The sequence below is a fragment of the Bubalus kerabau genome, chromosome 14 (genome assembly GCF_029407905.1).
Source record: "Bubalus kerabau isolate K-KA32 ecotype Philippines breed swamp buffalo chromosome 14, PCC_UOA_SB_1v2, whole genome shotgun sequence".
Classification (NCBI taxonomy): Eukaryota; Metazoa; Chordata; class Mammalia; order Artiodactyla; family Bovidae; genus Bubalus; species Bubalus kerabau.
Window position 1 is genome coordinate 46,500,854 of NC_073637.1, and position 14,156 is coordinate 46,515,009.

Sequence of the window (14,156 nt, forward strand, 5' to 3'; positions counted from 1 at the left end):
GCATCCCTGGCTTCTACTCGTTTATTAGATGCCAGCAGTAGCCCTTGCATACCCCTCCCCGCCCCGCCAACCCCCACCCTCGCCCAACAGCTGTGACACCCAAAATGTCCTCTGGGTGGCAAAGTCACCCTTCCTTGAGAACCACAGCTTTAAACAGAAAGAGTATAATGAAGATCAAATCAAACTGTTGTGTTCACGTTTCAGCAGTGCTTTTCATGTTATTACTTCCTAAAGCTAGTGAGAACATCAAAAAGAAAATGCATGTGACTAGCAAATGATAATTCTCTGACCATGGGCCTTGGCATTTTATGGGGAGAAGAAAAGAAGTTCTTTTTAATTTCCTTGTAACTGCGAAGATGCAAAAGGCTTGTTCTGATCCAAGGCTGACAGTTTTCAGGATATGTGGAGCTGGAAAAATCCATATGAGAAGGGTCCAAATGTCAAATGGCCTATGGCTGTAAAACAGTATAAAAGCAGCGTGCTCTTTGCCAGCACTGGGCTGTTTATTATGAACTGTAGCTAGGGGAACAATTTTGAATATGCTATTGAATATTTATTAAAAGAAAAGATCTACAATAATGCAGGTCCTGACCAGCTGCTATTAGTAAACCACTCAACCAGTTGGAAAGGTTAAGAACTGTGGTGGCAAAAACCATTAAGTGCGAGTCTGATCCTCTGGCATTTTGTTTTTTCTCAGCCACCACAGTGTTTAGCAATTCTCTTCCATACACCCTGGCATCAAATCTGAAAAGCTGTTATCCATATTGTATGCTTTACATGAGTCCCTGACCATTTCAGTTTCAACTCTTACTTTGGAGATATTGGGAATTTCAGGCTGATGTTAGAAGCTTAAGATGTATATTTTGGGCAAAATGACTGTAATATAGTATAGCAAAGAAAAAATTATCTTATATTACTTGACTGTGTTTCGTTATCCAGATTCATAATACTTTACTGCAAAGCATCATTATTTTTTATTTAGGAAAACAGAGAAATACACTCCTAACCTCAACACTAACAATTTAGGCCCTACACATGACATCGTTGGTTTCAGCCACTTCTGGATTTATCAGTCTATCGCATATGAGAAAAGGTTATAGCAGAGTGTTTAACTGTCAATTCCTAATATCTGAAAAGGAAGCATATCTTTTAAGATTACGTTTGTAAAAATATTTATATCTCTGCATGTCTATTGGCAAACATAAGTAGGTTTAGGATTCTGAAACATTAAACTTATAATTCCTCAATCTGCTAAGAGAAAGAGCATACACAATATGCAAAAAGCCCTCTATTCAAACAAGCTGTGACTGTATACATAACTATGGTATTCAAATTAGATTACTAATTTAGACCTGTTCTATCATGTCAAGTAGACACTAACATAAAAAAAATGTCAGAATAAAATTCAATAGGAAGAAAAATGAGGTAAGGAAAATTTAATTACTCTCTTTAGAAAATGAAAACTCCTAGTATATAACATTAAAATACATACTTCTGGAAAGATTAGTGGGAATGCAGCTTAATTACTCATCTTGGTGGTGAGTAATAAACACAGTATTGTCAAATCACCTCTACAGGATACTACCTCTGTGCCCTGGATTATCATATTTGCATTTGGATGAAACTGGGACACATGAGGCATGGAATGGCCAAACTAAGTTTCATTTTACCTCGTCTGAATTTCCTCACATATTATTATAAAATGCACTAAAATCACACATAAAACACAATATTATTTGATATTATTATTTAAATTCTCATATGCCTATATTGTAATTTCTCAACTGCAGTGGACTAAGGCTACTATAATACACCATGTGTAATGATAATTACTAGAACTAACACAGTTGCCTAACATTTTTATAAAACTTTAAAAAAATTTATAAGTGTATGGTGATTTTAGAGAATCAGCACTAATAATAAAAGATGAACCCACCAAATGCCACAAATGCATAAGCCCTTTTGGATTCAATTTTTTTCCAAAGCTAAAATGTAAAATTGGCACCATGAAGCTTGAAATTGAGATTTAAAGATAAGCACTGGTACCAGCATTTTGCTACTTGCTAGAAATTGCTTTTATCTGAAAACTGCTATTTAGAAAGGCCCACAGATATTTTTTATGAAATAAAGGTAGCATCATAAACTTTACAAACAGCTGTAAGATTCTATGAACATTTCATGATTCTAAACATTTCTATATAATAACAGTTAATATCTGCCTTAACAGTAGCAAACTTAGGTAAATTTCAGAATATCTGAAGCTAAAATACAAGTTGTAAAACTAAAATAAGCCCTTTCGATTTATCCTGCATAATTTTACACTGCTTAAGAAAAAGACAAATGCTTTAATGCTTTGGCATTAAAAGGGGAACATGATAGCTGCTTTGGCAAGATAAAGCAAGCTACATCACTTAATGTATTTGGAGAATTCAGGAATGATATTATAAAAGGAAAACCAATAGTTTAAACTTAATTTGACTGAATTATATCACACATACACACACACACACACACACTTCTCACCTACAAAGGCCATTGTAACAACTGAAAAACAAATTTCCATTATACCAGACAGCAAGTTTAACCACAACAATTTTACAGTTTAAAATGCTGAATGCTTTTCTTTTTAAAGTTAGATGTTTTTTAAAAGCTTTTTAAGATAATGAAAGAAAAAGATGTTTGTCTCTAAAAAAAGCTTTCCCCTAGTTGGACTTGATTGCATACATTTGCATAAAGAATCTGTGGTCCATCAAATGTAAAGACTGCAGTCAATATAGCTTCCACTATTGGTGCTTTGAGCAGACTAATGAAAAAAAAAAACTCTTAAAATTTTTTTAAAGTAGCTACCCCCTAATTTTTCTTTAGTAGCTAGTCAGGAAGACACAGGCAACATAATGGAGTGGCAAGAAGCCAGAATTTGAAGCCAGAATGCCTTATTTGGGGTCCTAGGAGCTCTACCATTTACTAGCTATGTTATCTCCCCAGAGTCGCCTCAGTTCCCTCATCTCTGCAATGGGAATAATTCCACCTTTAGGTCAAAATGAAAGGAACAAGGACAGATATGCATGATACTAACTAAAACACATGGTAATTATTTTCATCATCCCCCCAATACTCCAGCTTGTCTATGACTTAATGTTGCCTGTTTCTTATAAGACAAGTGAAAATTACAGGGAACTGTACCTAATATATCTCAAATAATCCAGTGAGCCAAAAGGCTCATTAATAACTCTAACAAGATTGGTTCAAAAGTCCAACCCTCCAAAGATGCTGTGGCCAGGAGAAAAGCTTATTTTTGTAAACTACCAAATGATGGGTCATCATCACTGTCCCTTTAGGCGTGCTCATTCACGGGCACAACGAGACATGCCTGTTATGAGAACCAAGAATTTTATGTGCCAAGAAAGCAATTCTTTCATTCTTCCCACTTTCCCAAGTGCCCATGTACTGCTGTCAACGAAGGAGAAAAATGAATGGAAAGGGAAAACAAGAAATGACAATTCTATGCTATAAGCAGCTTGAGATCGAGGATCGTGCTTTACTCATGATTTTATTTCTTATTTCTTTCCTTCACCCCACTCCCCGTCCCTTTTCCCCACAGTAGGTACTTAATACTTCTTTACAAGCTTTGAAAGCTGTATGAGACACAGTCACTGTCCTGTGTGTAGTTACAAGCGCGTTAACAGTCAGACTGTTCCTCTGCTCTCTGCCTTTTCTTTGTATTTTACTCCTTTTGTCACCTGGCTCCCATTCCATCAAGCACCTCAATCCGCTTTGCCTCTGGCTTCTACCACTTTGTGTCCAAGCAATTGTCGATAACTTCCCTCACTTAATCTTACTATTCCCCCATCTTCTTTCCCTCTGCCTGCCACCTTGGCCTTCAGGCTCCTTGGAAAAGCTATGCCAAACCTAGACAGCATATTAAAAAGCAGAGACAACTACTTTGCCAACAAAGGTCTGTCTACTCAAGGCTATGGTTTTTAAAGTAGTCATGTACGGATGTGAGAGCTGGACCATAAAGAAGGCTGAACTCCAAAGAATTGATGCTTTTGAACTGTGGTGTTGGAGAAGACTCTTGAGAGTCCCTTGGACTGCAAGGAGATCAAGCCAGTCAATCCTAAAGGAAATCAATCCTAAATATTCCTTGGAAGGACTGATGCTGAAGCTGAAGCTCCAATACTTAGGCCACCTGATGTGAAGAGCTGACTCGTTAGAAAAGACCCTGATGCTGGGACAGATTGAAGGCAGGAGGAGAAGGGAACGATGGAGGATGAGATGGTTGGATGGCATCACTGACTCAATGGACATGAGTTTGAGCAAGCTCCGGAGATACTGAAGGACAGGGAAGCTTGGCGTGCTGCAGTCCATGGGGTTGCAAAGAGTCAGATACGACTGAGCAACTGAACAATGACAACAATGCACCTTCTCAGTCAGATTACAACCTCAACAACAACTCCAAATACACAGAAGATTTGAAAACCTGTATCTCCAGCTCAGCCTCTGTCTTAAATTCTAGAACCACAGGCCTGTGCAACTGTCAATAGAATCCCAAGCCCTGGATGTGGCACTGGATATTGCCCTGGTCCCCTGTATCATTATACAAATACACACCTGAATGCATTATCTCCCCCTACAAACCACATCCTTTGTATTCACTATCAAGAACAACTCTGTCCTTTCAATCACCCAAGCCAGAGCTCTGGGAGTCACCCCTAATGTCACCACCCCTTCCTGCTTCTCTTCTCCTTCTCTGTCCCTCCCCCACCTCCCCATCAGTCTAAGTTCCAACCTTAAATCCATACTAGGATTCAACAGCTTTTGCACACAACTGCTCTTTTCCACACAGCCATCCTTACATCCCATCCATTCTCTACAACACACCAGACTGATCCTTGTAAAAGAACGGCCTGAAATGCTCAAATTCATCTGGACCAAACACACCCTACAAGACCCTTTCCAAAGTGGCTCCAGCCTCCACTCTCCATTTCCGGCCCCACCTACTGCCCCTCAGGAGCACCTGCAGCAGGGAAAAACCAGCTGTCTCATAGACACACCATGCTCTTCGGCGCCTTCACTGCACCATTCTCCCTGGTCTCTCTGCTCACAAAGATTTTTGCCATCCCACTCCTATCCTCAGCTGCCTGGTCCCTTCCAACTCACTCTTTCAGGCTCAGACCCTGCCCTATTCCCTAGGGGTAAGTCATCTCTTTGGACTCAGGTACCCCTGATAAAGCCCAGCATCTTTTATGCACTGGTTAAAACTGGAGTTAAGCATCATTTCCCCTCCTGAGACTGAGAGTTTTGAGAGATGTGAAAGGAGTCCTCTTACGTCTGACGTTTCATTGTCTAACACTATGCCTTGTATATCGATATATATCTGGTGAATCCATAAATGAGTAAAAACCAGTCCAATTAAGTTTGATTCAAACACTGCCAAGCTGCTAGTGGCTGATTATGTGTGAATGAGAGGCTCACAGCTCTTTTTAGAAGAGGTCATGGAAAATATCATAAGGCCACTCTGGCTGCAATTCCCTAGTGTTGAATACAGAAGTCGTGGTGTTCCCCTGTGTGGCCATGTTACAGATTGGCTCTTTTACAGTTGTTTTTTTTTTTTTTTTAATTGTCTTGTGTGGTTTTATTGCCTGTGATCCATAACATGCACTACTTCAATATTAAAGTCTCCCAAAAGCTTCAGCAAGTTCAACCACACGGGGGTGATGGAAAAATGAGTACGGGTCAGGGTGAAAGGCCAGAGTGAGTGGAAGAAACATTAACAGCAATGACTGAGTCACAAATACCTCAGGACCTGAACCTCAACGACGCATCTGAATGCCCTTTATTTCTTAGGGAACAAATTCACAGGAGAGCTTCCATATGCATCCCTGGAGCTCCCTGCAGACTGAAATAACACATGCAGCAGTGTTGACTAGTCACAGCTTCTGGTCCTTTTAGAAAATCAATTGAAGTTGATTTGTAAGTGTTCTCTTACAAATGAACACTAGAGCAAAAGATGCAGGGACTGGGTCCTATGAAATTAAAACAAAGCACAAAGCTACTGTTAGTCACATAAAACACTTAAAAAAAAAAAACTTGCCTACTCCATGAGGTTCATAGGGTTTCAAGTGCTCTGTAGTTTAGCACGCATGCACCCCAATCAGGCCAACTTTCCCTGTCCTCTACCATAAAACCCACACTTAGAAAATTGAATTTTTCTTAAGTTTTTAATCACTCACAGACTTGAAAATTATACAGTCCTATAAAACCAAGAAGGGGGAGTAGGTTAGACATTAACATACCAAATATTATAACAATGACAACATCAAATATAATAACTCAAAACCCAAGGGATATAAAGAATTTTTAATGGCTTTTTAATTTTTTTAATGGATTTAAAAAATTGTTTTATTTGGGGAAAAAAAAATTCTCCTTACAAAAGTGTTGCTGCAAATTACAGAGACTCTGCAACAAATATTAGCTCCAGTGTAAAATCATGAGAAAATAGAGGAGGTGCCATTCACGGTAAAGGGTTTTGAAAATATTGGACACTGGTTTTAAATTCTGCCCTTTCCCTCTGCACTTCGAGTGCAATTAGAGAGACTAGGATGCAGATACAGAAGATGTTACACAATATTCATTTTCTGAGACAACATGCTTGCACCTTACTTGTGAGACACACATGTTCATTTACTTAAAAACCTCACTGTGACACATGACATCACTACAGTAATGTTCACTGCTGATTAAATCAATTTTTGATTTACTTTTTTAGAAATCACCTGAGAAAATCTCAGGTTGTTCTTTCTTGGATGAGAATGACGCAACTGCTGCTGCTGCTGCTAAGTCGCTTCAGTCGTGTCCGACTCTGTGTGACCCCATAGACGGCAGCCCACCAGGCTCTCCCATCCCTGGGATTCTCCAGGCAAGAACACTGGAGTGGGTTGCCATTTCCTTCTCCAATGCATGAAAGTGAAAAAGGAAAGTAAAATCATTCAGTAGTGTTCGACTCTTAGCGACCCCATGGACTGCAGCCCACCAGGCTCCTCCACCCATGGGATTTTCCAGGCAAGAGTACTGGAATGGGTTGCCATTGCCTTCTCCGAATGATGCAACTACGTGACATCAAACAGAGATAAAGTTTGCAAGCTTCTTCACTGCGTCCCGTTATCAGTGAATGGCCATATGCTTCTTATTTCACAATGCTAACATGTGGGTTTCTTTTCTGAGATCATTGAATGAACTAAGCTTTAAAGTCTTCCTCCATAAAGATCTAGAAGACCGTGGGCACAGACCTTCAACCATCCCTTCAGTTCTATCCCAGGGTCCCTGTGGGGATGGAGTAAGACTGAATAGGATTATTTCAAGAGGCACAATACAAGACATCTATGCAACAAAGCTGGACAATATGAAGGCTTCCAAATTACGCAGTAGAACACTAGGCCTCATAGACTCCTGGGCTCCACTCCTGGGTCCGAAACTCACTAATGTGCTCTTAGACAAGTGCTCTGATCTTTCTGTTTGTGCAAAAAATGATAACAAAGTAACCACATAAGGTCACTGTGGGGATTCAAGTAAATCGTGTATGTATTTCCTAGCATGGCAGCCAGCACACATAAGGGTTCTGTGTTAGCTATTAGTTCCATCCAGTAAGGATGTGGCAGACAAATCATGGAGCTGTCTGTCCCCACAATCACCCCCACCCTCAAATTCAGCAGCGTCCCAGCCTTGAGGGGCTGTCTGTCTCTACCGTGTTGCACACATACTGTTTATTTGGAGAACTGGTATCACCTTCCACGTGTTTCTCCCAGATGTCTGAGGCCAGAGATTTAGAAATACAATCAGCCCCCAACTCTCCAAGCCTACAGGGAAGAAAATTCAAAACAGGAGAGATGACTGGGAAGAGTAAATGGTCTTCATTCATTTTATTCATACCGTAATTAGCCTGCTTTTCTGGTACTTATATCTTATGACAGCTGGATGTTGGAAGAAAGTTGTCTGGAAACAGAGGTAGTCACAGACAAGCCAACAAACAGTTAACAGGGACAACAAATAACACCATGCAAATTCTAAAGACTTAGTTGAAAGTAACTTCTGGCCCCAACTTGAGTCACAGAAGTGACTGAGGAAGACTTGTATTATCGAATCACCCAGAGCAGAGGAACATTTGAAATGTAAAAGCACTTGAAAGAGTAAAAGGAATATTTGTGCTCTGGCAGGAGGGCTAAAACTGAAGTAGAAGATATTTCAGAGAGATGTGGAAAGACTCAGCTGATGGCAAGGACCCTTTCTGACACCCTCCTGGAACCTTACACCCATGGACTTTAAAATTTTTTAAGTAAGATATAATTAACATGCAAAATCATATTAATTTCAGGTGTACGACATAATGAATCAATATTTGTATATATTGCAAAATGGTCGAGATGAGTCTAGTTAACATCCATCACCACACTTAGTTAAAAATAATCTCATATGAAACTTTTAAAATCTACTCTCTTAGCAACTTTCAAATAGGCAATACAGTATTATTAACCTTAATCACCATGCTGTACAGAGAATTTTTTATTTAAAAAAGCCAAGGCAGAATATCTGTCTTGAAGCACCTTTCAGTGGCAGGATACCAGGTTTAATTAAATATTAAATCAGTCTGTAAGCTGCCTGTAGCCTATGTGCCCTTGACAGCAATTACATTTTAATATCTAGAAAATGAGTTAATATTTACCAAGGGCCAGAATACTATGTAGATATGGATGATACTCTAAGGAAGCCACAGGAAAAAAAGTAACTTTTCAATTATTCTCAACTTTTAGAAGTCAAGTAAGATGCTCAACAGGCTGTGGACCAGAGTTTTAACGAAGTGCAGTCCACCAGTCCATGGGCAATTGGTTCTAGAAACCCCGAGGATACCCAAATCAGTGGATGCTCAAGTTCTTTATATAAAATAGCTTTATATCTGCACATAACCTTAAAGTACATTCCCTCACACACTTCAACTCTAGATCTCTTATAACACCTAATACAACGTAAATGCCACGTTAACATAAATATGTAAATGCTATATAAATATCTGCTGGAGCAAAGTAAGTTCAAGTTTTGCCTCTTGGAACTTTCTGGAATTTTAAAAATATATTTTCAACCCATGGTCAGTTGAATCTACAGATGTGGAACCTACAGATATGGAAGGCCGACTGGACAGCTCACACATGACCCCTGAAACTGCTTCCGACCACACTGTACTAAGGCCCAGAGGAAGCATGCTTATTTAACATGAAATATAAATTATTGCCATTCTGAACAAACAGTACAATATGCAGCAAAGTGTACACTCTCTCTCTCTCTGCCCCAGGGGTACTCTCCAGCTAGGACTGAACTCATGCTCACAGATGACGCCGATTGCAGATGAATGGCCTGCTTGTGGTGGTTCACTAGGCTGTGCGGATCCCGCAGCTTCATCTGCAGGCAGCAAACAAACCCGGGAGGGGCGGCCTCCAGCAGGAACCCAGGAACCATAACACACCACTCTCTTTTTCTCAATTCTCTGAATATATGAGCAGGAAAGGAAAAAGCAATGGAATCCACTTCAAACCAAAGGATAAAACCCATTTCACCTGCTGGTATCTCTATCGTGTGCTAAGGTAGACAAGCCTTTTAACAATAATTATGAGAATAACAGCTCCCAGTCATGGAGAACTATGCTATGAGTTAAGCACTCTGAATACTTTACAGCTAAATGTAAATTTCCTCATCTGTAAGTGAAAGATAAGAAGGCACCTATTTTATTATGTTATTATGAGGATTCCAGGAGAAGAGAAGAAAAAAGCACTCTGGAAGTTGAGGCAGCAGGGCCAAAAAGGATAGGGTTTGAAAGAGACATACATGGGTTAAAAGCCCAAATGCGATTTCTATGATTTGATCTTGCTGAGTTCCAGTTTCCTCTTCTCCAAAGTGGAGATGAAGCCACCACCTTGAAAAGGAATCGAAAGAGACAACTGGTCAAATACCAGCTGGTGTCTACATTACCAGGAGGGGTTCAACAAATGCTTATACCCTGTATCCTATGATACATGCGAACAGCTTCTGTTAACCTCTGTCTGCAGTCGTTCAATCATTCAATGTCAAGAGTATCCACAGAAGCACTTCCTTTCGTAACAATGATAATTTTACCCAGTTTAATAAGTCGGACACTGGTTTAACAGCTTTACATCTATGAACTCATTTAATCATCATCACAATCCAGGGAGGCAGGTACTGTAATCCCCATCTTACAGACCAACACACTCAGGCACAGAGTTTAGGTAACATGCCCAGGCTCAAACAGATGGTACCTGAGTTAGCAGCAAGTCTCCCTAGTCTGTCCTCCTAACCTTGATGTGACAGAGTATATGGGGGTCAACCTGTTTGAGCTGCTATACTTGGATATATATCTTGAGATAAGCAATGGATGCTCTCACCACCAACTACAATGTGTTGAATAACTTCAACTTCTGAAATAACATTTTGTGTGTTTTCTTAGAATTCCTTAAAATACTATGATTTTAAATGAGATGCCTTTTAAATGAGATGCCTATAACTAGTTCATCTTGTTCCATGTGCCAGAATACTATAAATAAATGTGCTTCTTTTTCTAAGGAGCACCTAAATAAATCTCACATTAAACCACAATCCTGAGTTTTTCAATACAAGTCCAAATCAAAAGAAGATATATTAGGGCAGTCTGAATGTTATCTGTTTTATTAGACTAATGACTTCCATACCAAAAAAATCTGAATATTCTCTTATCTCTAATATTCATGTCTTCACAGTCATAGCAGTACTGTATGGTATTTCAAACTATCCTTTTACAAATTTAATTAACTCAAATATTAAACATCAATGATGATAATCTATTTCTCTGCTTAAGAGGAATCTCTGGGGGAACAGATGAGAGAGAAAGGTTAAAGAATTCTGGAATTCTATCCTTCAAAGTAGGACAGGGCATCTACCTATAAATCACGCTCTTTGTTTATTAAGATAATTAAGCCTAACAGTACACTTAACTTTCAGACTCAACAACTGTCTGGCATGAACAATCTCCACTTTTTCTAAAACAAAGGGGATGTGTTCAAAGGGGTCCTCTGCAAGCTCCCTGTACAATGCATGCTATTTTAAAACATGATTTATGTGTCTAATTCCTGGAGCTGCCTTGAAAAATATACTGGGTTTTTCCTTGCATGCACCCTATTAGGAGAAGACACTCCAATCTGAAGAGTGCACTCTGTTTCAGACTGCAGGGCGCTATATCATGTCAGCATTTTCATTAAATACGTTCAAGCTGGACCTTAAACAAATGGAACGGAGAATCACAGCTGCAGCCACTGCAGAGAGACACACTTATCCGGCCGGGAGGCTTACATAAGAGGTGCAGGGCAGTCAGGGTGAAACCCAAGTGTCATCATCTGAACACGACTGCTTTGAGATTTGCTCACATTCTTCACATAAATGGAATCACGTAACACTGAGCGGATTTCTCATTTTATTTGCCTTATAGCACAAAACTGTAGGTTGACATATTAAGTTGTTTTCCCCTAAAGGATTGGGCTCTAATTAGGGAAAACTGGGAACTTCTGCCTAGAGGGAAAGTGGGATGCGCGGGAAGCCTGGAGGCCAGAGAAGAAATGATTTAGCCTCCATCCCTGAAGACCTAGCGCATCCAGGAATATTACTGGAGTCACTCCCCTGAGGACCTGGGACGGAGGTGTCAAGAACCCCCTACCTCCTGCGCGCGCGCGCGCGCGCACACACACACACACACACACGAGTCAAGGAGCTCGGAACAAGCAATCAGCAGCAGGCGAAATGCCCTCGGAGCACCTGTCCTCTCACAGCACATTTCCAACTGGCACGTTCAGCAAAGACTGGAGCCCGCCCGCCAGGGACGGCTGCCTCTCCCCGCGTACCCTGTCCGCGGCTTTGCTTTCTCAACTCCTCAAGCTGGAGCCCCGCTAACAAAAGGTGCTTCCCACGACGTGAAGATAATAAAAACAAACCTCCCCTTCCCGCGGCGCCACCCTCCAACTTTAGAAACTACAGTCAACTTACTGGGATGCAGGCGACAGGGAGCCTTCAAGGGGGACCCCGCTCCGGCTGCGCAGAGCCCCGCTGGCCCCGCACTGCCCCGGCGGCTGCGGCGGGTGCGGGGCGAGGCGCTGCCGTTCTGCACCAGCCGCCTCGGCTCCGCGGTGCCCGGAGCCCAGCACTCGCTGGGGCGCACCGCCTGGCGGCAGCGGCGACAACGAAAGGTACACGGATCCGCGTGGTCCCGAGCGCTGCCGCAGCCGCCCGCCCCGGAGTGCAGCGCTCCGAGCCCCTGGTGCGTGTCTCCGGCTCCGAGGGAATCGCGGTTCTACAAGAAAGGCGGCCGGGGAAAAGCCGAGGCGCTGCTGCCGGGAGAGCCGCCAGCCCGCTCCCAAGCGGTCGGTCACATCGCGGGCACGGCGGGAAGCGAGCCGGCGAGCTGGCACCGCAGTTTGCACTCGCAGCCGCGCCGCGGAGAATGACAAGCTCCGAGGCGGTGCAGCCGTGCGGGGCGCGGGGTGCCACTGCGCATGAGCCCGGCTGGCTGCGGCACGTCACGGGGGGGCGGGACGGGGAGGGGTGGGAGGGACGAGAAGGGGCGGGGAGGGGTTGAGCCGGGCGGGGCCGGGTGGGAGCAAGATGCCCAGCTACCCCGCGGGAAGGTACAGGAAGTCTGCAGCCTGGGGTTCTGTGAACCTAAAGCTGTTGTGTTTGAACTTGTTTGCTCCAGAGTCCATTGTCCCTTAAAAACTACTCTTTACTCTAAGTGATCCTTTAGGCTCTGGGCAAACCTACAAAAGTCAGTTTAACTCATGTTATGGTTTAACCTTAAAGAGCTGGGATTGAGGGGACAATGTACCTTGGCTGTACATTAAAATAACTTACTGAGCTAATAGGAGCCCTTTTGCCCCGACCGCACCCCAGAATCCAGAATAGAACGTACAGGAGAATCTCTGGATGGGGCCCAGCTAGCATTTGGCTGTAAAGCTTCCCAGTTGAGATCGAGGTACATTAGAGCTTCTTAAACCTTTAATGTATGATAGAATCTTCTGGAGATTTTCTTAAAATGCAGGTTCGTATTCAGTAAGTTTGGGCACTGTGGGAAGGTTCTACATTTCTAACAAGCACTATTGATGTCAGTCCACCCCATCTTTACTACTCAAGTGTGGTCTAGAATCTAGAGCAGAGTTTTCCTTCTGCATGAGAATCACTTTTGTAGCTATCTGAAAATATCTCCAGGCCTTATCTTCAGTGGTTATGGCTCAGCCCTGGGCAAAGGTGGGACCCTGGAATTTCATTCCTAAGGAGCACTCTGATGAGTCCGATAGAGGGTAAAGCATCTGCCTACAATGTGGGAGACCCGGGTTCGACCCCTGGGTCGGGAAGATCCCCTGAAGAAGGAAATGGCAACCCACTCCAGTACTCTTGCCTGAAAAATCCCATGGACTGAGAAGCCCGGTAGGCTACAGTCCATGGGGTCACAAAGAGTCCAACACGACTGAGTGACTTCATTTCACTTCAGATTATTAGACCAGCAATTAGGAGTTGGGAATAGACCTTTGAAGTGGGAAGCACCAAGCCTGGTGTTGAACTCAGGACATCCAAGTCCAAGTCTGACTCCCAAGTCCAAGTTCAGCTCCAAGCCCACTGAAGCTTTATATGATTATTCCAAATTTTCTGTAATTATTATGCATTACTTTACTTAGGAAAAATATATAAATCACATTACATACATAACACACATGCTGTATTCCTTACACATATCATTTGTGTGTGTGTGTGTGTGTGAGTATATGTGTGTCTGACTATTTGCAACGCCATGGACATAGAATTTACCAGGCAAGAATACTGGAGGGGGTTGCCATTTCATACTCCAGGGGATCTTCCTGACCCAGGGATCGGACCCACATCTCATGTGTTTCCTGCATTGGCAGATGGGATCTTTATCAACTGCGCCACCTGGGAAGCCTACACATATCATTAAAGGAGGCTTAAATCTGGCCTGGGAAGAAGATTGATTAGGAGAGGAGGTGTGGGCGTAGAGAGCAAAGTGATGGAGTAAGAAATGTTAGATGGCCTGTTTCATAGTGCACATAGAGGGAGGG

The 14,156-nt window shown here is 42.3% G+C and overlaps 1 protein-coding gene across 2 annotated transcripts in view; it reads right to left on the minus strand.

The window, feature by feature from the left end:
* PAG1 (phosphoprotein membrane anchor with glycosphingolipid microdomains 1) overlaps nt 1-12,549 on the minus strand; it is a 153,401-nt gene extending 140,852 nt beyond the window's left edge. For both annotated transcript variants that reach the window (XM_055546347.1, XM_055546346.1), the window contains exon 1: nt 12,076-12,549. The gene's annotated coding sequence lies outside the window, so the exon portion shown is untranslated. The remainder of the gene's footprint in view (nt 1-12,075) is intronic.
* Between the last annotated feature and the right edge of the window lie 1,607 nt (nt 12,550-14,156).